This window comes from Henckelia pumila, chromosome 4 (assembly GCF_033568475.1).
Source record: "Henckelia pumila isolate YLH828 chromosome 4, ASM3356847v2, whole genome shotgun sequence".
In the NCBI taxonomy this organism is placed as follows: domain Eukaryota; kingdom Viridiplantae; phylum Streptophyta; class Magnoliopsida; order Lamiales; family Gesneriaceae; genus Henckelia; species Henckelia pumila.
In genome coordinates, this window is record NC_133123.1 from 117,563,556 (window position 1) to 117,588,904 (window position 25,349).

Consider the following 25,349-nt stretch of genomic DNA (forward strand, 5'->3'; position numbering starts at 1 on the left):
CCAACTGAAGATAGAGATCAGCACATTCCGGCATTTGGACACTGAAGAGCTATAAGAGGCGTGGGAAAGGTACAAAGAATTACTTAGACGTTGTCCTAACCACAATTTTGCAGATTGGGAACAGATCGAGTGGTTTTACAACGGACTGAATGCGCCTACAAGGATGAACGTAGATTCTTCTTTTGGAGGAACTATTTTTGCAAAGGACTCCGTACAGGCTTACGATATGCTGGAACAGATGACGGTTAATAGTTTTCAATGGCCATCTGAGCGTATGGGAGTCAAGAAACCGGCTGGAGTGTATGCAGTGGATCCTCTCACATCCATCATCGCTCAATTATCTGCACTGACTACACAAGTAGCTTCTTTGAATAAGATTAATGTTTCAGATTCAACTGGAGTTGAAGGATCACACGCCCTAGAGGAAGTTAATTATATCACTCCTAATGGCTACCGAGGTTATGGAGCTTACAGAGGTAACCCTGTCCCTAATACTTACCATCCTAGCTTGCGAAATCATGAAAATTTTTCTTATGCTAACAATAATAATGTGCTGAATCCTTCGGGGTTCATGAAAAATAAGAGTGAGAGTAAGCCGTCTTTGGAGGATGTGGTTAGTACTTTTGTGCAGGAATCAGGTAAGAGGATGGCCAGAACTGAGTCTCGCCTTGATAGCTTGGAGATGCACATGGCCAACATGGGTGCGGTGTTGCAATCCATGGAGACTAGCATTGGGCAGTTGGCAAACGCACTGAAAGACAAAAACCGCGGCCAGTTCCCTAGCAATACTGAGGTGAATCCTAAGGAACAGTGCAATGCCATAGAGTTGAGAAGTGAAAAAGAAGTTGGAGTCCAAGAACCTGCTCTTGAAAAGGAGAAATCTGAGGAAAAAGTCGAAGAGAAGGAGTCTAAACCTGAGCCAAAACCGATGTACAAGCCTCCTCTTTCATACCCGCAGAGGTTCAAGAAGAAAGCATTGGATGAGAAGTTCCCCAAATTTTTGGAGATTTTCAAGAAAATTCACATCAACATCCCCTTTGCTGACGCTTTGGAGAAAATGCCAAATTATGCAAAATTCATCAAGGAGATGATGTCCAAGAAAAGGAGAGTGCTAGAGAACGAGGTGGTAAATTTGAATGAAGAGTGCAGTGCGGTGCTTCAAAAGAAGATGCCACAAAAGCTTAAAGATTCAGGGAGTTTTACTATTCCTTGTTCTATTGGTGGTTCTCATTTTAATAATGCACTTTGTGATTTAGGAGCCAGTATTAACTTAATTTCATTATCTATTTACAGGGCCTTGGAGTTGGGAGACATGAAATCGACTAAGATTTCATTGCAATTGGCGGATCGGAGCATTACATATCCACTAGGAATTGTTGAAGATGTTCTAGTCAAGGTGGATAAATTTATCTTCCCAGCGGATTTCGTGATCTTGGATATTGAAGTGGATCATGGTGCTCCGCTGATTTTTGGACGCCCGTTTTTGGCTACTGCTGATGCCAAAATAGATGTCAAGAAGGGTGAATTATCGATGGGTGTGGAGTACGAACGAGTGGTCTTCAACTTATTCATGAAAGCACTCACTCCACCCATTGAAGAATTGTGCTTAATTGAACCGGTTGTGAAGTTGGAGAGTTGTCCAAGAGCTAATGTTGAGGTTGAATCAAAGAGTAAAGCGCCAATTTTATCAACGAAGAAGGCCACGAAGAACAAGAAAGTAAAATTTAAAAGGCGGTTCGTGGAATTTATTTGGCGAGTAAAAGAGAAAGGAAAAATCTAATACCGGTGAAAGTCGGGCTGACGACTCTAAACCAAGCGCTACTCGGGAGGCAACCCGAGCATTTTATTTTATTTTCTTTTATTTTATTTGCTTTTATTTTCAGTTATTTAATTTTTTTTATTTAATTGTTTTAAGTATTTTTTTTATTTTAATTTTTTGAGCTTAATTTTTTGAGCTTAATTTTCTATTTTTTTCAGGCTCCAAAAATCTTAAATTCGAGCAAGCGGCGCGCCCGCGCCATACCCTGGAAGAAAATGGTATTGATTTGCGAACTAGAGGCGCGCCCGCGCCACTTCTCTCGAGCGTCCGCGCTCTCTCTACTCCAACAGCAATCGTCAAGTGCGCAATACCAAGCGTTATGGCGCTTCCGAGCTGTGCCATCCATGCACTAACGCGCCAACAAAGAGCGCCATCCCTTGCGCTATCGCGCACCCCAACTGCGTGCCCATCAGCGCTAACGCGCTCTCTCAACTGCGCCTAAGCAAGCGCTAACGCGCATCTCCCACAAGCGCTATCACGCTACATCAACCGCGCGAACCCGAGCGCTAACGCGCATCTCCCACAAGCGCTATCGCGCTACGTCAACCGCGCAAACCCGAGCGCTATCGCGCATCTCAACGGCGCACTACTTAGCGCTATTGCGCAACATCCCAGACTTCAGAAATCACGATCCCTCTTTCGATTCCCTCTCTAAATCTCACATTCTGTCACGATCATTGTAAATTTTCCACTCAACAAAATATCACATCTCTAGGATTTTGATCTTCATGTCAAGGCTGAGATTCCCAGAATTTGTCTTGCTCCTTCTACGCTCGTCCATAAAGGGAAATTTTGGAGGATTTGGAAAATTGTCTTCTTGAACGGTGCAAAAGCTGAAATTTTATCTATTACACTTGAGTCGTGTTGTGATTTGAGGCTATTGAGTTGTCTGAGCTGTGCTGTAAAGTACGTTTGATGCAGTGAATTTCGATATCATTTTCTTCATGCATACCAAGTGTTTGTTGAATTGCTTGGGTTAAAGTTGTGTTTGAACGTTGCTGGAATTGTTTAGAGTTTAGTGCATTGTTTGAGGCATTTGATTTGAGTTGAATTATTGTGTTATAATGCCACCGAAAACCAAAGGAAAGGGAGCACTTTCTTTGTCCTCTGCTGCTCCATATGATAGACACAGATTGGAACTCCACAGCAGAGGAGTATTGTTTTGATGTAATGGAGAGAGGGATGCACAAAGAAAGAGGAATGAGCTTGAGAGAGTGTAATGCGCCGGCGTTAATTGAAGCTGAGAGAAGAGGTTGGGAGACATTTGTGAGGAGTCCACCAAATGCTGTTTTATCATTGATTCATGAGTTTTATGCAAATTTGATGGTCAAAGACGTGAATCTGAAAGTTCGAGTTCGAGGAAAATTGGTGCCTTTTGATAAGAGTACAATTAACAGTCTCTATGACATGCCGGATTTGGACATTGCAGATGATGAGTATGAGGTATTCAAGAATGAGTCATTTCCAGATAATCTAGTACTTCAGACTTTGTGTCAGGATGGGGCGGAATGGAAGAGGAATGCGAAGGATGAAGCTGTTACATTTCCATCCATATTTCTTAGAAGAGAAGCGAATAATTGGCATGAGTTTGTGGCTTCCAGGATGTTTCCATCTGGGCATACATTCGATGTGACTAAGGTTAGAGCTGGTCTTGTGTACTGCATTGTCACTGGAAAATATGTTGATGCTGGGAGGGTGATTCAGGAATCTATTATTGCTGCAGTTAGGGGTTCTTCGACTATCAGTTTACCCCACTCGTCTTTGATTACTCAACTTTGTCGGTTAGCTGGTGTTGTGTGGGATGATACGGAGCAGATTCTTCCAATTCGAGGTCCTATAAAAATTACTGGTGCACTGAGACGGGACAAGAAGAAGAAAGCGACCGGTACTTCTGAACAGGCAGCTGAACCACCGCAGCACTCTGAGCCACTACCACACTTTGAGCCAGCACCTTCCCATTTGGAAGGACCTATGTCACTACCAACGCATCCGGCCACTGAGTATTCTACTCGTGATGAGTCTACGGCCGTGCTTGCTCAGATGAAGAAGCAGTGGAAGATGATGCGAGCACATATGACATATATGCATGACTTCACTGCCGCTCTCGCCCAGAATTATCCTCCTACAGTTCTGCCTTATCCAACTCCTCCGCAGTGGTCTCCTGATGATACTGCTGATGCTGCACCTTCTTTCCATGGAGATGATGATGATGAAGCCAAGCCTGATGCTCGGTGTCGAAGGTATGAGTCCCTTGTTCTTTTTATTGTTTATTTTTAATCATTAGGGACAATGATTACATTAAGTTTGGGGGGATGAATCAATGTTTGATTTAGTTGTTTGGTTGATAGTTGAGTAGTTGAGCTTTATTGTGCTTCATAGATAAAATTTTTTATTTGAGTTTATTTGTTGTTTAAGTGAGTGAGTTGAGTTTTTAAATGAAGTTGAGAAAGAAATGGATGCATGGCCAATGATGAAAATTTTTTGTTTTGTGCTATAACTGAAATCCATGATTGTCTGCCTATCTGACAAATATTTTTGAGAAAAAAATGGAACCAATTGAATGAACAATTTCCTATATACTCTGTGATTAATACTTGAATCTGATTTTTTAAGACATACAGACATAGATATGATTGAGGCATTGTTTGGATTTTTTGGACTTGATTTTCATTGAATTAATTTATTCCTAGTTGCACATTTGAGCTTACACGTATATTAGTACATTGAGGTGCGAAAATCTGATTTTGTTGTGAAAATCATCGTTAACTGCTGATGATTATTTTTTTTTTGCACTGATTGGAAATTTGTATGATTTAATTGTGGATTGAGACTTGTCTAGAACTAGTTCGTACACTCTTCGAGGCGAAATACGGGCAATACTGTGATTAGGAATGATTTAGGCAATTTTTCTGAATTCGTTTGAGCCTTTCAAGCTACCTAATTATTTTTTATCCCTAGTACCTTATTTGAGCTTATTGAAAATCGAATGACATGCGTGTAAACGTGTGATTAAACCCCCATTCGTCATTTTTTCAAGGTCCTACATTGACTACCTGAATAGCCTATACACTAATTCCTACCTTTAAAGGAGTAATTTGAATGCTAAAATGTTATATTATCCTAGTTTTATTTGTGAAAAATGGAATGGTGTGGTGGATGAATTGAAAATGATGAAAAAAGGTAGTAGAAAAAAAAAAGAGTTGAAAAATGTGGTTGAAAAATTTGTGAAAGAAAGAAAAAAAAATTGTGAAAGATAAAGTGAAAAGTTGAAAAAAAAAAAACAATGAAGTGAATTGAGAAAAAAAGTGTGAAGTTGTGAATGAAAAGGAGTTGAGATTGAAGTTAGATTAAGCATAAATATAAATTACTCCTTATTTGAATTCTTATCCTTCATTTGTAGCCATAAGTCAGGCCTTACATTATAAGCTGATGAAATCCTATTGACCGAGTCTCAGTTGCCCAATATACTAGTGGAGAAAAGTTGCGAGAATTTAGTTTATGGACTGTTGATTGATGCTTTTAATGATTATGAATTTTGATCGAAACACGCACACACGCTTATTCGTTGCATTTACCTTATTGTGAGTGTTTTTGATTCAATATCCTATAATTTGATCCTATGCTACCTTGAAAAGTCCTCATGATCTATGAATGCTTGAATTGAATTTGGACAATGGTGTTTTGAAACGTGAGTTGTGGAGATTGTGAGTTTATGCGGTTATTTTGTTATTGGCTGAAATTTTCAAGTGTTAGTTGAATGTGATATGATTGGATTTGAAAATTCTTTGAAATCATTGCTGAGGCCATTGCTCCATAATATTTCTTGACTATTCTTGTTGGTTTTAGATAGATTGAGTTTTTAGAATTTATTGTTTTGAATAGTTTTGCTCGGGACTAGCAAAAGCCTAAGTTTTGGGGAATTTGATAAGTGCATTTTATGAACTTAATTTATATATGATTTGAATTAACTTTTGTGATGTATCGAGTGGGTATTATGAATATTTGTTGTTGTTTTTGTGAGTTGCAAGAATTGGCGCGAAAGTAGCAAGAAGAAGCGGAACGATGAATTATGGAGCAGCAACTTCAGAAAATTACGCAACAAGTTTTTGGCGCCGTTGCCGGGGATTGATTCAATTTATTGTGCACTAATATTGTTACCAAGTGATCTTGATTTTGATTTAGAATTTTTATTTTTATTGTCTATTTATTATTATCATTATTTTTGGATTAATTTATTTTGTTTTGTCTATGTCTGCAGTTTATTCACAGATCTTAAAGTTTTGAAAGTGCAGATGCAGTCGGGCTGAGGACTATAAACTAAGCGCTGCTTGGAAGGCAACCCAAGAGTTTTTAGTATTATTTATTTATTATGTTTATTTGATTTTTATATATTTACTTCTTAAATTTTTGTCCCTCGTCATTTTTTTTAGGCTGTGTAGAGATGAAGTTTGGTGGTGTTACCCCTACTATATCCCCAATGCGCTACAAATTACGATGAAAAAAAATGACGACTACTGATGGTCGTTGTCACAGGTACGTTTATTTCTCTGCTATTTAATTTGTTTATTTTACATTGAGGACAATGCACATTTTAAGTTTGGGGGGATATGTGAAGTTTGAAAATTATGAAAAAATATTTATGAGTTAGTGTGATTTAAATGCATGATGTGTAATTATTTTGGCCTATGATGAAAATAATTTTTGGTGTTAAAAATGTTAATGTTAGCTATATTTAATCTTGAGTTCTCACCCATATGCACTATGCCTTGATTGTCTAGACTCTAGTGATTAGAGAAGCTTTGTGATATTGGAAGTGAATTGGATGATTTGATTCTTAACTTTGGTGATTTATGCTTGAAACTGAGGTAGACTTCTACGAGCTTAGAAATGATTTAGGCATTAAAATATAAAAAAAATTAATAATAACTCCATCCGGGTCATTGATAAGGAATTGAAATCCTAATTCCCTTGTCCTTGGCTAAGTATGCGGAATAAATGGGGTTGCAAAAGTGAAAAAAAAATTAATTTTTGTTAAAGCAAACTCCATCCGGGCCTGGAAAGGGATTGAAATTCTAATCATCAATCCATGGCTAATTTTGCGGACAAAATGGGGTTGATGCTCCATCCGGGCTATAGACGAGAGGATTGAAATCCGAATCCTATCTTTAGTTATAGCTAAGTTTGCGGGTAATTTATGGGGCTAAAATAAAAATGGGTGCAAAATCCAGCGATGTTATGAAAAATCTTTGATATAACTTGAAAAGTCCTTTTTATCCTATTGAGTAGAAGTTGAACATGGTGGAGAGTGTTTTGAAACTAGAGAGCGGAGTTGATGATTCTATGAAACAAACTTGTTGCACTAGTGTATCGAAAGCGAGGAGGATAGACAAGATTGGTGAATCACACACACACGATAACTCTTGAGAAAATTAGCGGACGTGTGTATTTAATCTTGGAATGTAAAAATTCGAAGGCCGACTATATTGCTCATTATTGTTTTGCTCGGGACTAGGAAAAGTCTAAGTTTTGGAGAATTTGATAAGTGAATTTTATGCACTTAATTTATATATGATGAATTGACTTTTGTGATGTATCGAGTGGATATTATGCGTATTTGTTGTTGTTTTTCTGAGTTTCAAGAATTGGCGCGAAAGTAGCAAGAAGAAGCGGAATGATGCATTATGGAGTATCAACTTCAAAAAATTACTGGGAATTATTGAAGCGTCAAAATCCGATCTCCACCATTCATAATAAATTTTAGGATGTTTTGAAGGTGCTGTAAAAATTTCAGCTCAATCCGACGGTAAGTTTGGGAGATATGAGTTTTTGAAAATTGTCGCGCGTTGCAGAATTCCTCATGCGAGAGAAAGGCGCGCCCGCCCCGCTTTCAGGCGCGCCCGCGCCGTCCATGGACGTGAAAAAAAGTGTAAATTCGAGGCTCATGCGTGCCCTCGCCACTATATTGCGCGCCCGCGCCGCTCTGTGCGAGAAATTGGGAGATTTTTGCAACTTTAAAACTCTCGATTTGTCGGGCTTTCTTTGACGGGCTTCGAGGACATATAAAAGGGACTTCAAGGACACAATCAAGAGGAGCCGCACAAATCAGCCGCACGTTTTGGAGAGAATCAAGAGGAGAAGAAGCGGCACCCAAACAAGAGAACCACACAACTACGCATTCAAGTAGGCTTGGGACACGGATTTGAGACGTGGGAGCGAACGACAAGGGATAATCGAATCACACGACAGAGGAAATTCATCTGGGGACGGAGAATCAACTCTACTCTGTGATTTTTATTATTTTCCTTGATTAATCTGAGATTTTTGGATATGTCTATGTGTTTGATTATTTCATTATAAACTTATTAGTTGTTTCTAGATATTGACGGATCTTGATTGGAGTTTCATGTTTTAACTATTATTTTGCCTATTATTATTTGTTCTTAACAATTTATTTGTGTATTCTTGATTTGATTGTCTTTCAATTACTTGATCACTAATTAAATTGTTATATTTATTTGAAATCTGGCGCTCGTGAGAGGAGATTTTGAATAGGATCATAGGAAACACAACCTAGGATTTTTGTAGAATCGGGAGGCTTACAAGTTTCTTTGAGGTCATTGAAAGAGAACCATAGAATTTGATAAATTATTTTGTTGTTTGATTTCTGATAGGGATACCGAAATTAGCATTAGAATAATAACATTTACTCGGTGCTCGGGAGAGGCAGTAAATAACAATTAAGGGTTCTTGGCCTATAAATTGGAATAGATGATATAATCAATTGATATGATTTGCATGAATGAAAATCGATTGATATATTGTATCTAGAACCCGTCTCATATCGTGTACCCAAAGCCATCCTTAAAATTATGGATTTATTTTATTTTATTTTATTTTTTTTATTGAATTTTAAACTTTGATTTTCTGAACAAAGTTGAGATTATTTTAATTATAGTATTTAGTGTGAATATAAATTTTCAATTCTCGTGGGAACGATACTCTACTCATCGTATATTAAAACTTGACACCGTGCACTTGCGGGCACAAAAATATCGCAACACCATGAACATTTTATATGACCAATATTAAAGCATATCTAATATACCTGACTAGCATGATTTGTAGGATATTACGTTAGTCCGGAGATTTACTCAGTTCACACTCATGAAAATAAAAGTTACGGATTCTCATGTCATTAAAAAAACAAAAACAATAAACAATACACTTACTTATACCTTTAGTTACAAATAAATACAACAAATAACAAAGTTTCAAAGCAATTCTTAACCTCCGTATACACAACATTTTTTTGGCTTTGAAGTGCATTCTTAACCCACCAAGGTTAATTAAAAAAAAATGGCACACAAATAGAGAAGCCAACAAATGTGGATCACCTAAATGACATTCGACCACTGAAACTTTAAAACAGCAGTATCAATCGAACATTAAACGAACAAGAATTTAACAAAGAACATGATCAACAAATCCCAAACGTCTAAAAAATGACAACAAATAAATGAATTAGCATATCCAATCTTATGAGGTGTTCTACATGCAATGTGAAACCCAATTTAACCCCATCTTCAATTTCATCTACACAAAAAAATAAAAAAAAAATCCACATATATATATGAAGAAAATAACGAGGTTGAATTTAATATGGAGAAGGATACGAAGATGAGTTTCATGTAAGTACTAATATATTTTATGATTCACTGATAGAGAGAGCTCGACATTGGTTGTCATTTATTTTTACATAATTAGATTCATGTTTTCATGTTTGCATCTATTTATAGGCTAAAGTTAATTTAGAAGCCAAGAAACCAAGAAAATCTGATAGACGACTCATTGTCCAATTAAAGTTATTCACTGAGAGTCATACGAGATAGAAGGTCTTTAAATCTTACTTAAATGATAGCATTTCAAGTCAGCACAAATTTTAGAAACTCTTATACCTCACAAACCATAGGACTGGCCATCGGAGGATAACAGGGGAAGAAGTATGTTAGGGGGAAAAATGAAATAGCATTTCAAAAATCTTGCTAACGCAATGGCACACAACAATTCCGTTCAAATTTCATGAAAAAAAACCGACCAAACCGCACATTGTTTTCCGAATTATTCCCATAGCAGATAATCCATTTAGTAGAACTTTGATGGTTTGGAAATAGTTTTAACATAACGATCGAGATTATCTCATCTCAATTGCTAGCACGACTTGGAAATTTTTCGAATTGAATCTACCGTAATCAGAAGAACTCATCTTAAAATCCATGTCAGTATACTATTAATTGGATATTATCATAACCCAATTCATTGAAATTTTTCGAACTCAACCATCTAAATACATTAACTTTCAAGTTTTTCACCAAAAATAACATGACTGATCAGCTCGCACATGTAAGCAGTACCCTATATTTCTTACATCGAAATTAAACAAATTCGACAACTTTTTTTTATTTAAGGGATAAATATATGCCTGGTGAGGCTTTGAATTAATATTATTTTATATATTTTTCATCCATTTAATCTCAATCCCTATGAAAAGCGGAGGAGAATATGACCCAAGCCTCCTATGAAATACGACTAGCCTTTTTTCAAGGACATATGACGAGTCACTCGATAATATGATGAGTAATTTTCAAATCTTTGTTCAGAAAACTTTTCAATTATAAAAAATTTAATGAATTATACTATTGGATATCTATAAAATATATTAAGAGTACCTTAGTTGGTCTCTTGGTATGCCCACAAAAATATAAAATATATATATATATAAACATTTAATATATAGTACAATCATTTTAACTATCTCTCATTTTTCCTCCCAATTTTTGTGTGCATGTGTGTGTTTTTTTTTTTATAAAAAGCTAATGAATTAAACTGTTGGATATCTATACAATATATTAAAAGAAACTTACTTGGTCTCTTGGTACAATCATTTTTTCATTTAACTATTTCTCTCATTTTTCCTCCCAATTTTTTTATTTAATATATAGTACAATCATTTTATTTTACAATTTTAATTGAAATATAATTTTATTATAAAAAACGGATTGTTTAGCATGTAATGTGTGCAACAAAATGCTAGTATATATTAAGTATTATTTTTTTTGTCACGACGTTGGTTTTGGTAATTAATTCATAATTTTTTTTTCCTTTTAAAAAGAACGTTTTAAACAAAAATCATCATGTAAATATTACATTCCACTAAAAACAACTGCAATTTCTCTACACATAGATGTGTACAAAGTGTACGTGGGGTATAAAAGAGTGTGTACATGCACATTCTACGATTGCATGCCTAATCATATATAAACCCAGCAGTGTATGGGATGCCAGTTCGTGGTATCCAAGTATCGCCGTGTAGAAACTCTTGGATAGTGAACTGTTGTATTGCTCCTGCATCATGCTCCAATGATTTGTAGCCTGTCCAGTTCACTCGGTGGCTCGTGTCAGCTCCGGGACCCCTGTTCCTGTTCCTGTACTCGACATATGCGAGCTTGTCAGTTGGATGACCCGACCATAAACCCCATCCGGCTGGGCTAATGATGGCACCCAAGTACGACTCCATCACAACTACCGTAGAGTAGTCGAACCAGGGTCTGCCAAGTTATGCCAAAAATTCTGAATTTTGTGGCTCGAACCCTGGGGCCACAGTGAACGATGAATTCTGGAAGACAAACCCACTTGAGTCGAGCAAATCCTTTTTTCCTTGGGCTGTGAAATATATAAGATTTGATGCTCGGGCAAAAACATTGCAGCTCTGAAACACGGCGGTGGCATCTCCGAATATGAAATCTATCGTACCATAGATATCACATTCTCGGAAGAGTTGTGTGCCCCATCTGGCATATAATGTATCCTGAAATCCAAGAAATGTGCATTTGTAAAATGCACATTGAGCCGCTTCATTGGTAACAGCAACAGCCTGGGATCCTGGCCCGGCACAGTTCTCAAAGGTAATCAACTTGGCCACGAAACCAGTTCCAAGAATAGATGATAAATCAAAAGAAAATTATATATGTTAAGAAAACTTATATATCATGCAGTTGGAAGGTAGGAAAGAAGTTTGAAACTATACTCACTGGCTTATAGAAATTCCAAATTCTGGAGCATGTCGATTCATGGTGATTTTGGTCACCTCGGCTCCGTCTCCAACTAACACGATGTTGGTTAGGTTCTTGGGTACCACAACAAGCTCTTGATATACACCGGCTTGGACATGAATGTAGAACATGTCTGGAAGATAGGTAGGAGCGGCAGCCAAGGCATCTCCGACCGTCCTAAAGGCCCCGGGTTGCGTTTTGGATAAGATCATACTGTATTGTAACCCCGGCGCTGGTGGTGTGGTAGGAACATGAGGATGCATGTGGGAGGAATTAGATTGCATTCTAGAAAAGTAAATGGAGATGCCGACTATGGTTCCAACCACAAGGAGCAGCGCTGTCACGCAAATCGCAGACCTAATCCTCGACATAATGATTGTTTTTAGACGTAAGTAATTAGAGCTAGGAAGCCAATGAGTGCGCAGTCGATCGTGTGAATTCCAAGCTACAGTAAGCCGACCAGAAGAAATGAGCTAGCTAGCTAGCGTAGCCACACTGGAAGTGAAATGAAACTGCAGAAGAAAACGTACGTGTGGAATATATATATATATATATATATATATATAATTGCAAACAGGCCGAGAAGAGGATCGAGATATTTATAAATATAATAATTAATGGACAATCGATCGATCGATCGGAAACCAACAGAAACTAGAGAACTGTGGTAGAAGAAAACGTAGGTGCATGCAATATCCAACACACATATTTATAGTGACAAAAAATTAAGTGCGTGGGTTTATTATAATAAATATAATTAATGAAAAAGCTAGCTAGCTAGCTGCTTCAAATTATTGATTGAAGATGCATATATTCGTTTAATGGGATTCATCATACCTTAGCTTCAAAGGATTCTTAATTATGGGCGAATCTTTCTTTCGTTCCAATTGTAATATGCTGTGTCGTAATTAGTAAATTCTCTATTTATAAATATTTTATAAGATAATTAAATGTTAACTTCATATGTGAAAACATTCGATTTTAAATAAACATGCAAATCAACCCATATTGCACATTAATGATCAATTCGCTTATAGGTGATGAATGATCTCAACTCCACTAGTGCATGCTTATATATATATATATATATAGACTCAGATATACGTATTTATAATGTCAATTAAAAGGTTTATACGAAATCATTAGATATCATACGAAAGATTTTAGATTTATAAGAATTTCCCGAGACAAATTAATTAAATGAAGTTAAGATGCAATTTATATGGAATGTATGAAATTATGGCTAGCTTCTGGCATTCTCAAGAACTGAATAATTGGTGGATGTTATGGATTAATGAAGTAATAAAAAAATCAAAATAAATATTTTTACGGTCTTAATTATGTCATAAGTCGTTTTCAAGTCCATTTCGAACATGTATCAAAATAGGGGTTGAGTAGATGCTACCCGCAGGGTAGTGCCCTGCGGGTGACGTGGCGGCTCATGATTGGTTAAAATCAGTGGGCTCCACGCGGGACCCACTAATTTTGACCAATCATGGGGTTACACATCACCCGCAGGGTAGTGCCCTGCGGGCGGCATGTACTAAACCCAAAATAGGATCCATACATATATTTTTAGGGCTCATGACGTGCATGAAATTGAAATTAATTTAACTAGCTAGGACAATTTTTTGGATGATCTTAATTGGTTTCAAAATCCATAAAGGAAAAGCATGGAAAGCGATGTTTTTTCCTAATGAGGCAGTTCATGAATGTGCGTACAAAAAAAAGGAGGTTTCAAAACTTTCTTGTGTGCATTAACTACGACGAATTGATGAATTTATGAGCTCTCTGCAACTTTATTTTTGAAGAATACATAATAATACCACGGTAACTTTTTCCCTAACATCACTCGCATCTACTTGTAAAACAAAATAACTTAAGAATAAATGTTAATTAATTAATCCAACAATAATTCATGGTAAAATAATTACACAAAGACAAGCCCTCTAGCATATATATGGAAAGTAAAACCAAGGAAATATCCATATATCACGGTAATTCTATATATATTATATCCTACACTTAGGGGAGGGAATATGATTCATAGTATAGGAGGCATACAAATTAAGGCTCATATATAATAAGGAAATATTATTGCACTCAACAAAAGACTTGAGAAGGCCGGCGAGACCCAGCCAAGAAATATCACACATGCAAAGTCATAAAATGTCTTGCAAAACATATAAATTAAATACCATTCACATAAATAATATCACACATGCAAAGTCATATATAAAATCTCATTCACATAAATATCTCGTAAGCCACATGAACATATATACATACGCGCTAATCCCAAAAACTATGCAGTGTTTAGATACTCCGATAGTTAGCACAAGACTTCGTGCATGTCTTTAGCTCGGAAATACGTAATTTCTTTACATATGATCTGCATAAAAACCTATAGATATAAAATGCAACTTAACTAATCATATTTCAATTAATTTCGACTTCTTATAGTTTTCTCGATTATTTACTAATTTTCCTTACCAATTTTTATTCCGGTGACCCGCCGGCCGTCATTAATAAATTCTTCACCTCAAATATTTTTTTTCTCATAACATTCACCTCAAATTTCAGATTTCATAATTTTTTAAATATTTTTGGATATGTTACAAAAATCTCATATTTATGTTGGCCCTAAGGCAGTAAAAACTTTGGACATTCGGGAAACTTTAAAAAAAAATCTATAATATATATATATATATTGTAAAAATAATAGGCTTATAGTAACTACTTTTTAATAGTTTAAATGAGCTTAAAATACCTACTTTTAGTGTCATGCATAATTAGGGATGACAATGAGTCGGATTTGAATATGATTCTATGTCACCATCCTCGTCCACATTTATTGTAATCACCCCATACACATCCTCATATCATCTCATCCCGTCGAATATTCGATTTTCATTATCATCTTCATATCAATCGGATGATCATACATATATATATATATATATATATATATATATATATATATCCTACGTACCCATTATCACCTACAATTGTATTTTTTAAAAATTTTGAATTATTTCGACAAAATTATACTTATTTACCAAATTCTAAAGAAACAATATAAAAAAATTAAAGATAAAAAATAATAAACTAAACATCATATAAAATATAATAAAATATCATAAATAATTTATTCCAATATCATCATCCTACAAAAATAAAATTAGCTTCATAGTAATAATTTTCTTCGTTTCATCAAATTTACATGATTCAACAAAAGTAAATTATAATTAAATTTTTTGTACTATAAATAAATACATTTATATGTATATGTATATATACATACATTGAATTGAGTATTCGAGTCAAATATAAATAAGGTGTTTCAAAGGGCTTGACCATGCCAAGAGAGTTTCAAGGGGGGAGGGGGGAATGCAGCGGGGTTTGGAAATTTTCGGATTTTCCCTGGTTGTTTTTTTTTAAAAATAAAAATTAAAAATTAAAGCTTAAAATAGATTTTATGGTCTATTTTTGGCTCATAAATTTTATTCTGAAATTCCAAGTCAATTTCTCAATTAATTTGGCTCATGATCTTTTATTTTTAAAACTAAACTAGTAAACCACAAGTTCGTAGATAAAATTAAATTAAATTTCAAATGTAATAAAATAAAACTCATAATTATACATAAAAATAATTTCAGGAAACTTAATTTCCCTTCTTTTGAAATTCTATTTTTGTGTTCGGAAAAATTTTAAAATGTAATTTGGAATTTGATGATATTTTGATAAATAATATTTTGTAAAATTTTAAGAAGAAGATGTTGAGATCGAAGATGAATGTAAAATTGAATACATCCTTTTTAAATTTTCATCGACAAATAATACAGCCAATTTTGTTAGTAATTATCTCCCTTCGAATTAAAAATCCTAATAAAAATTATCAATTTTCAAATAAAATAGGTTCATGGAGTGAAAGAGTGGATTGCTCCATGCAAAGTTACCTGTTTAAACAAAGCGTAAATCTTTAAAAATAATTATATTATAATAAAAACTTTATAAATTAATAATTGATAAATTAATAACGAGTAAAAATTAATTTGGTACATGAACTATTGGTTAAATGTCAAATTGGTACACGAATTTTTGTTAATGGCTTAATTGATACATGTCTAAATTATGATGAAGAAAAGGGTATATATAATAGTCTTTTGATGATATAAATTAATTAAAACATTAATATTATTTTAGTTTCAAAAACAGCTTCATCATTTTTGTCCGTAATAAAAATCAAGAACGACTTTTAATTTTTTGATTAGCACGTTCTCTTATAAAATTATTGTGTTTAAATAAACTTTTAATTTTTTATTTGTTTTTTTTATAACGTAGAAATCCGCAGCCGCTACCTTTTGGTACGCACCGGTTAAACCCTCGAACTAACGCAATTTAATTTTTTATTCGTTGATTAAAAAACCGTGACATGTTCTATCGAAGTTTAATTGGTATTTCGATGAGTTTTTCTTATAAATATGATTTGAAAATTAAAATTAATTTTTAGCAGAACTTACGTAATATTTTTATTAAAATATATATTCAATAAATTTTTATATATTAAAATATTAAAAATATTTTATCACAATCACTATTTATTTAATAATTTTTTTCAAAATATTATCGAGAAAATTATGTATACAGAAATCAGAATTTTAGCTAAAAAAATATTTATTTATTTTCTATGGTATCAATTTATTTATTTATAATTATTTAGATATTGTATGTCTTAATATAATTTATCTAATCCTTCTCATTAAAATATATAATCTATCTAATATAATAAATATTATGAACAAATAAAAATTTTAGTCAAATCAGTTTTTACGTATAAAATATAATATACAAATATATCTAATTAAAATCTAAAATAAAATATGCATTTTTTATAATAAAGGGCAAATTGGACATTTTACATAAATGTCACCGGAAATTGACCGGAATCCGGTGAATATGTACCAAATAAGTCATTAACAAAATTTCGTATATCAATTTGACATTTAACCAATAGTTCGTGTACCAAATTAAATTTTACTCAATAGGTTCATGGAGTGAAAGAGTGGATGGCTCCATGCAAAGTTACCTGTTTAAACAAAGCGTAAATCTTTAAAAATAATTATATTATAATAAAAACTTTATAAATTAATAATTGATATCAAATTTGTACATACCAAAATCTAAACTTATACTTTCTCATATATATTAACTATATTAGTCTTATTATTATATTCAAAACTTAATACATATCAAATTTGTACAATTTCCTTTAATTGTAAGTTTTTAATTTGTTTATATTTATATCTCAAGCTCTATCGAACGTCCATAGGATTAAATCAAATTAACTACCCAGTATTAAATAAAGATACTTATAATTAACAGGATTTAATTATCTCATACTTTATTTTTCATTTTAAAATTATTTTTTTTATTTTATTTCAATTCATTAAAAAAATTCAAATTCAAAAAACATATTTGATAAAGTTCTAGACGGAAATATTCTTTTTAATATCGTATTGATTATACTGTTTTTCCAACAAAAAAAAAACAAATTATCTTCATTTAATAATAATATTGACTTGATGTTATTTGTTTGAAATAAATTAAACATATTTAATTTAACTGATAATCAAATCAAGCAATATACTATAAATTTTTAGTGACATAACTTATTTGAGATATTTTTAAAATAAAATATTTCATAATAATACGATGATATTTGAAGATGATTTATGATATAAAACATGCATTCTCTAATTTGAAATTTAGTTTCTTTTGTATATATGAAATTTGTATTTTTATAGTTTATATTAAATATAATATTTTGGCATGAAATGAAATAAAATAGAAAAAAAATTGTGTAAAATTTAATAATAATGTCAATCTATAATATAAATATATATATGTCGAGTGTAATTAACATTTTTTAAAATAAAATGTAAATAACACAGTTTTCTTAATGACTTTTACAAAATAACAGTTCCCTAGGTCGGGACGTGGACTAGTATGCTAAATTAAGAAATTGCATTACTGCAAACTAAAATGGTCCCAAAATTAATGACAAATTAAGAAGTTTGGTCAAGGAATTAATCGATCACTTCGTTTATAAAAATTTTGAATATAAAGTAATAAAGCCCCACTCCTGCACCCATAATTCTGTCATTTTCCATTCTTTAAAAAGAAATAAATTAATTTTTTATTCCATTTTCCTTTGATCAATATTTCGACTTTTGAGATATGAATGTCATGTATATATGAAATGCATGGGTAAAAAGCAAAACAACCCACATGTCATTGAGTTACCACATAGAATTGAATCTCGCCATCTTGGTATGGTAAAATTGAAAGCTTTGTCAAATTTATAATTAAAACATAATATTGGATGTGAATTATTTTTTAAAAGTATCCTAGAATTTGATGATTTAAAAACCTTGTCCAAATTAAGAACTTAATTCATTTCATTCAAACGATACATGATAAAAAAAAATTAATGATAAAAATATAATATTCGCACAATTAAGGCATATGGGTTCACTGCCGGTAAGAATAGAAAATGTTGTCAACTAAAACATGTTAATTTATAATTGAGTAATTCTTTGTGAGGCAAAAAAAAATTTATGTTTATTAATTTCTTATTTTACGACTAAGCATCTGCAATATACCATTTTGCTAGGAAGATCTGCAATAATCCGACTCTTAATTCAAGGACAAAATCGGGTCATATGTATTAATTTGTCTCATGCCAATTATTTCTCCTTTTTCATTGACATATTGATATGAATTTTTAATGTATGGAAGACAAACACGACTATATTAAAATCGTACCCTCAATCCAATAACAAAAAAAATCAAGAAATTGCCCGATCTTGAAAACAAGTAAAAAGTGTTGGATTAACCACATCTAGCTTACAACGAAACTAGCAACAGTAATCACGAAGAAAACAATTGATCACAACGGGACCTTCAGAAAACCTGTTTCTGACAACCCACGAGGATATTCAATAGACAAACGCCACAAAGTTGAAAACTTTGATAAGTTTGATTTTTGGGTAAGCAAAAGCTTAATAAAATTCTAGAGAGAATTTTGTATGGAATAATCAATAATCTGAAATCTTAATTGCCCTTAAAATAATGAATGTTGTAGTATTTATATTACAACCCAAAATATTGAAAGATAATGCAAAATAAATCAAAAAGATATCAAAGATATCTCCTAAAATTTTCTAGTAGGAATAAAGACCTAAAATAAGAAAAATAATGCCAAAATATTAAAAATCCCGAACACACACACAAAACACCTTCGGTGCATGTAAAATAATCGGGGCGGGCGTGCTAGGGCTAAGCGTGGGCGCGCCTTTGTTGCGCAGGGCAAGGCGTGGGCGCGCCAATTGTAAGGCGCGGGCGCGCCGAGAGCTCGCACAATTCTTCGTCAATTTGGCATCCGTAAGCGCGGGCGCGCGATCAAGGGGTGCGGGCGCGCTTCTTCTTCGCAAAATAAGGGCGCGGGCGCGCCTGGGCTGCGAACAAGGTCTTCAATTTTTTCACTTTCTTGACCGCCTTTGACCTCAATACCGTGATAACTACCTCCAAATTGAATATCAAGAAATCCAACGCCCTCTTGCGACTTCAACATCAAGGATTGAAGTGCTTCCTTGAACTTCTGAGCTCGGCCTCTCGTAACCGGTCCTCGTGGCATCTCCAACGGATCCTTAGTCACTTTATCAGCATGCGAGCCATCCATGATCGCATCATCCTCCCCTTCTTGAAAAGGATTTGTCCTCAAATCTTGTTCCTCACCTACATCAAACGGAGATAAGTCATAAACATTGAAAGTAGCACTGACATTATACTCACCTGGCAAATCTAATTTGTAGGCGTTGTCGTTGATGCGCTCTAATACTTGAAATGGTCCATCGCCTCTAGGTAGAAGCTTGGAGCGCCGTTTTTCAGGAAACCGCTCTTTCCTCAAATGCAACCACACCCAATCTCCTGGTTCAAACACAACTCTCTTCTTTCCCTTATTTGCTTGCTTTGTATACTGCAAATTCTTTTTCTCAATGTTCGCCTTCACTTTTTCATGTAAATTTCTCACAAATTCCGCCTTTTTCTTACCATCCATGTTAACCCTTTCACTCATAGGCAAAAACATCAAATCCAACGGGGTTAAAGGATTAAAACCATACACAATTTCAAATGGTGAAAAATTTGTAGTAGAATGCACACTACGATTATATGCAAACTCCACAAATGGCAAACATTCTTCCCAACTCTTCAAATTCTTTTTAATTATAGCACGCAACAAAGTTCCTAATGTCCTATTAACAACCTCAGTTTGACCATCCGTTTGAGGATGACATGTAGTCGAAAACAGTAATTTAGTACCAAGCTTGCACCATAATGTTTTCCAAAAGTAACTCAAGAAACGAGTATCTCTATCAGAAACAATACTCCTAGGCATGCCATGCAATCTGACAATTTCATTAAAGAACAAGTCCGCAACATGAGATGCATCATCAGATTTATGACAAGCAATAAAATGAGTCATTTTCGAAAATCTATCAACCACCACAAACACAGAATCCCTCCCCTTCTTAGATCTTGGTAATCCTAAAACAAAATCCATCGAAATATCTACCCATGGTTAACTAGGAACAGGAAGTGGGTTATACAATCCATGCGGTTGTGTTTTAGACTTAGCTTTCCTACAAGTCACACATCTCTCACAAATACTCTCAACATCATGCTTCATATGTGGCCAATAAAAATATTCATACAAAGTATCATAAGTTTTAACCACACCAAAATGCCCCATCAAACCACCCCATGTGATTCCCTAACAAGTAATTCACGTATGGACGATTTAAGAACACACAATTTATCTTCCTTAAACAGATATCCATCATGCATGAAAAATTTATCCTTCGGACCATGCAAACATGACACATAAATCTCACCAAAATCATGATCATTGGCATACAACTCCTTCACATACTCAAATCCCAAAAACTTAGAGTCCAGAGTAGATAGAAGCACATACCTTCGTGATAGAGCATCTGCTACCACGTTTTCTTTCCCTTGCTTATACTTGATAATATAGGAAAAAGTCTCCACAAACGCCACCCACTTGGCATGCCTCTTGTTCAGCTTTTGTTGTCCTTTGAGATGTTTCAAAGACTCATGATCCGTATGAATCACAAATTCTTTTGGCCTCAAATAATGCTGCCACGTTTCAAGCACACGAACCAAGGCATAGAATTCCTTGTCGTAGGTAGGATAATTCAGCGCTGCTCCACTTAGCTTCTCACTGAAGTATGCAATTGGTCGTCCACCTTGCATCAACACACCGCCAATTCCTACACCTGACGCATCACATTCAATTTCAAAAGTATTAGAAAAATCAGGTAATACAAGTAAATGAGCATTAATTAATTTCTGCTTAATGATATCAAAAGATTTCTCTTGCTCCTCGCCCCAATGGAATGGAACATTCTTCTTGATCACTGCAGTCATAGGAGCCGCCAAAGTGCTGAAGTCTTTTACAAATCTCCTATAGAAACTTGCAAGACCATGAAAACTCCGAACGTGGCCAATTGAAGTAGGCGTTGGCCAATCTCGAATTACACTTACCTTGTCCTCATCAACTTTGACTCCTTGAGCACTCACAACAAAACCAAGAAACACAAGTTCTTTTGTACAGAACACACACTTTTTCAAATTAGCATACAAATTCTCAGCCTTTAGTGTGATTAGCACAATTCTCAAGTGTTCAACATGCTCATTCAAATTTTTGCTATATATCAAGATATCATCAAAGTATACCACAACAAATTTTCCAATATAAGCACACAAGACATGATTCATCAATCTCATAAAAGTACTAGGTGCATTAGTTAACCCAAATGGCATAACCAACCACTCGTACAATCCATATTTCGTTTTGAAAGCAGTTTTCTACTCATCTCCTTCTCTCATCCTAATTTGATGATAACCACTTTTCAAATCAATTTTACTAAAGATACTAGAACCATGCAATTCATCCAAAATATCATCTAGCCTAGGAATAGGATGCCTATACTTGATGGTAATATTGTTAATGACTCTACAATCAACACACATTCTCCATGAACCGTCTTTCTTAGGCACTAACAAAACAGGTACATCACAAGGAGACATCGACTCACGCACAAACCCCTTATCGAGAAGTTCACTTACCTGCCTTTGTAGCTCTTTTGTTTCCTTCGGATTACTCCTAAGCTGGACGATTCGGTAACGCACTTCCGGGCACAAGATCAATTTGATGCTCAATTCCCCTCAAAGGTGGTAGTCCTTGAGGTAAATCCTCCGGAAATAATTTTTCAAATTCCTGCAAGAGAGAAACAACATTGCTCGGAAGATTTCCGGCTATATCACTTGTGTTAAGGAGAATCTCCTTATAGAAAATCAACACAAGTGGAGTATGCACATGTAAAATCTCTCGCAACTCACTCTTTTGGGTCATATATATTTTTTTATCGGCCTCTTTCCTCTCAATTTTTTTCTCATCTTTTTTTCTTTCATTCTTTTTTTTTAAGGTCATCTCACTTTTTTGTTCACTCTTTTTTTCGGCCTCTTCTTTCTTTTTTTTTTTGCAAATGATCCTTCAATATTTGCTTTGGAGTCATAGATAACAATACAACAGATTCCTTTTTCATAGTAAAGGAATAACGATTTTTAAACCCATCATGTGTCACCTTCCTATCAAATTGCCACGGTCTACCCAACAAGATATGACACGCTTGCATAGGCACCACATCGCACACCACTTCATCTCCATATTTCCCAATTGAGAAAGGCACCACAACTCACCTAGTCACTCTCACTTCAGAACTATCATTAAACCACTGCAATGTATAGGGTTGAGGATGCTTTGAAGTAGGCAAACTCAATTTCTCAACAAGCTCGCTACTTGCAACATTGGTACAGCTACCCCCATCAATGATGACACTACACACTTTGTTTTTCACAAAGCATCTAGTATGAAACAAATTTTCCCTTTGATTTTCTTCCTCTTCCTTTTGTTTCACATTCAACACTCTCCTAGTCACCAACAACTCTCCAACGACTACCTTATATCCCTCGTCATCGGGATCCTCCAACGCAGGCATATCATCATAATTCTCCTCCTCACTCTCCGATTCAACCTCACCACCATCATTCACAATCATTATTTGTTTTTTAGGACACTGACTAGCAATATGACCAAGACATTAACATCTAAAGCATTTGATATCTCTAGAACGATTAATAGGAGTTTCAGATTTACCTTGCACTCCTTGCTTTGGTGTTTCTTGCTTGGTGTCGATTTTTTGTTTGGACACCGGCTTGACATCCTCTCGTTTGCCAACGTTTGGACGCCAAGGAGTAGAAGAACCCACAACAGTAGAGTTTCGACCCATACCTCTCCTTTTGAGTTGTTGTTCCACTTTCATGGCCAATTGTACCATCTCCTCAAGATCCATGCAATGTCTAAGCTCCACTTGTTCTTGAATCTCCCTATTCAAACCACATAAGAAACGAGCCATAGTTGCTTCATGATCCTCTTCAATATTAGCTCGAATCATGGTGACCTCCAACTCCTTGAAGTAATCCTCAACACTCTTCGAACCTTGCTTCAAATTTTGTAAACGCCTAAACATATCACGATAGTAGTAATTAGGCACAAATCTCTTTCGCAATATTTGCTTCATCTCCTCCCATGTCTCAATGGGACGTTCTCGATTCCTCATCCTAGAAGTAACAAATTGATCCCACCAAATGAGAGCATAATCCACAAACTCAACCACCGCCAGTTTTATTTTTTTCGCATCATTGTAGTTGTGGCAATCAAACACCGATTCAACTCTCATCTCCCACTCCAAATAAGCCTCCGGATCAGATTTCCCATGGAACAAAGGAATCTTCATCTTAATCCCACTAATATTCTCATCCTCTCGACTCCCTTCGATGTATCTTCCTCTCACAGCTCCCCTTCTATTTCTTTCACCCTCATGAACCCTCCTATTTCTAACCCAATTTTCACCCAAACTCTCTTCATCCTCTCCACCATCATCATCTTCCTCAAATATTTTTTTTTTATTTTTACCATCACCTCCACTAACTTCAAGCTTATTCAACTTCTCATGTATTGGCCCCAAAGCCGTCATCATCATCTTGGTCAATTCATCCATTTGACCTTGAGAAAAGTTTTGGCTAGAAGAACTCATCGTACCTGCAAGAAAACGTTAGTAATAAAATTACCTCACACAAATTCTCACAATTCACTCCAAAAAATTCACTCAACCACTCTTTTTTTTTTTCACTCAATTTATGCAGGCTTTTGCTTTATGTAGAATTCAATCAAACTTTCAAGTTTACAACTCGTAGACACTTGAAGATTGACTCTCGAAGACTGACAAAAACAAGATGAAGAATTTTTTTATGAACTTGAATTTCTGACTTGCACTCAAGGATGAACAAGAGCGAATTACTTAACTGACCACAAGTTATCTTGTTCCTTTTATTTTTTTTATTATTATTATTTTTTTTTTTTTTGAAGCTTTCGGTCCTTTAATTTTTTTTTTGACCGATTTTTTTTTTTATTTTATAACTTGTAGCACAAGACACGAGACTTGGGTAACAAGTTTGAAAGAAACGACACAGAAATTTGATAAAGAATAGACTCAAATAAGAACGAAGAACACGAAGAACAGAGATAGATGAAGATAGATACTTACTTGATTCAAAACCTTGGCTTTGATACCAAATGATATGAATTCTTAATGTATGGAAGGCAAACACGACTATATTAAAATCGTACCCTCAATCCAATAACAAAAAAAATCAAGAAATTGCCCGATCTTGAAAACAAGTAAAAAGTTTTGGATTAACCACCTCTAGCTTACAACGAAACTAGCAACAGTAATCACGAAGAAAACAATTGATCACAACGGGACCTTCAGAAAACCTGTTTCTGACAACCCACGAGGATAATCAATCGACAAACGCCACAAAGTTGAAAACTTTGATAAGTTTGATTTTTGGGTAAGCAAAAGCTTAATAAAATTCTAGAGAGAATTTTGTATGGAATAATCAATAATCTGAAATCTTAATTGCCCTTAAAATAATGAATGTTGTAGTATTTATATTACAACCCAAAATATTGAAAGATAATGCAAAATAAATCAAAAAGATATCAAAGATATCTTTTAAAGTTTCCTAGTAGGAATAGAGACCTAAAATAAGCAAAATAATGCCAAAATATTAAAAATCCCGAACACACACACAAAACACCTTCGGTGCATGTAAAATAATCGGGGCGGGCGCGCTAGGGCTAAGCGCGGGCGCGCCTTTGTTGCGCAGGGCAAGGCGCGGGCGCGCCAATTGTAAGGCGTGGGCGCGCC

The 25,349-nt window shown here is 34.7% G+C and overlaps 1 pseudogene; it reads right to left on the minus strand.

Moving 5' to 3' along the window:
• Nucleotides 1–16,978: 16,978 nt before the first annotated feature.
• Nucleotides 16,979–23,876, minus strand: LOC140861611 (uncharacterized; annotated as a pseudogene).
• Between the last annotated feature and the right edge of the window lie 1,473 nt (nt 23,877–25,349).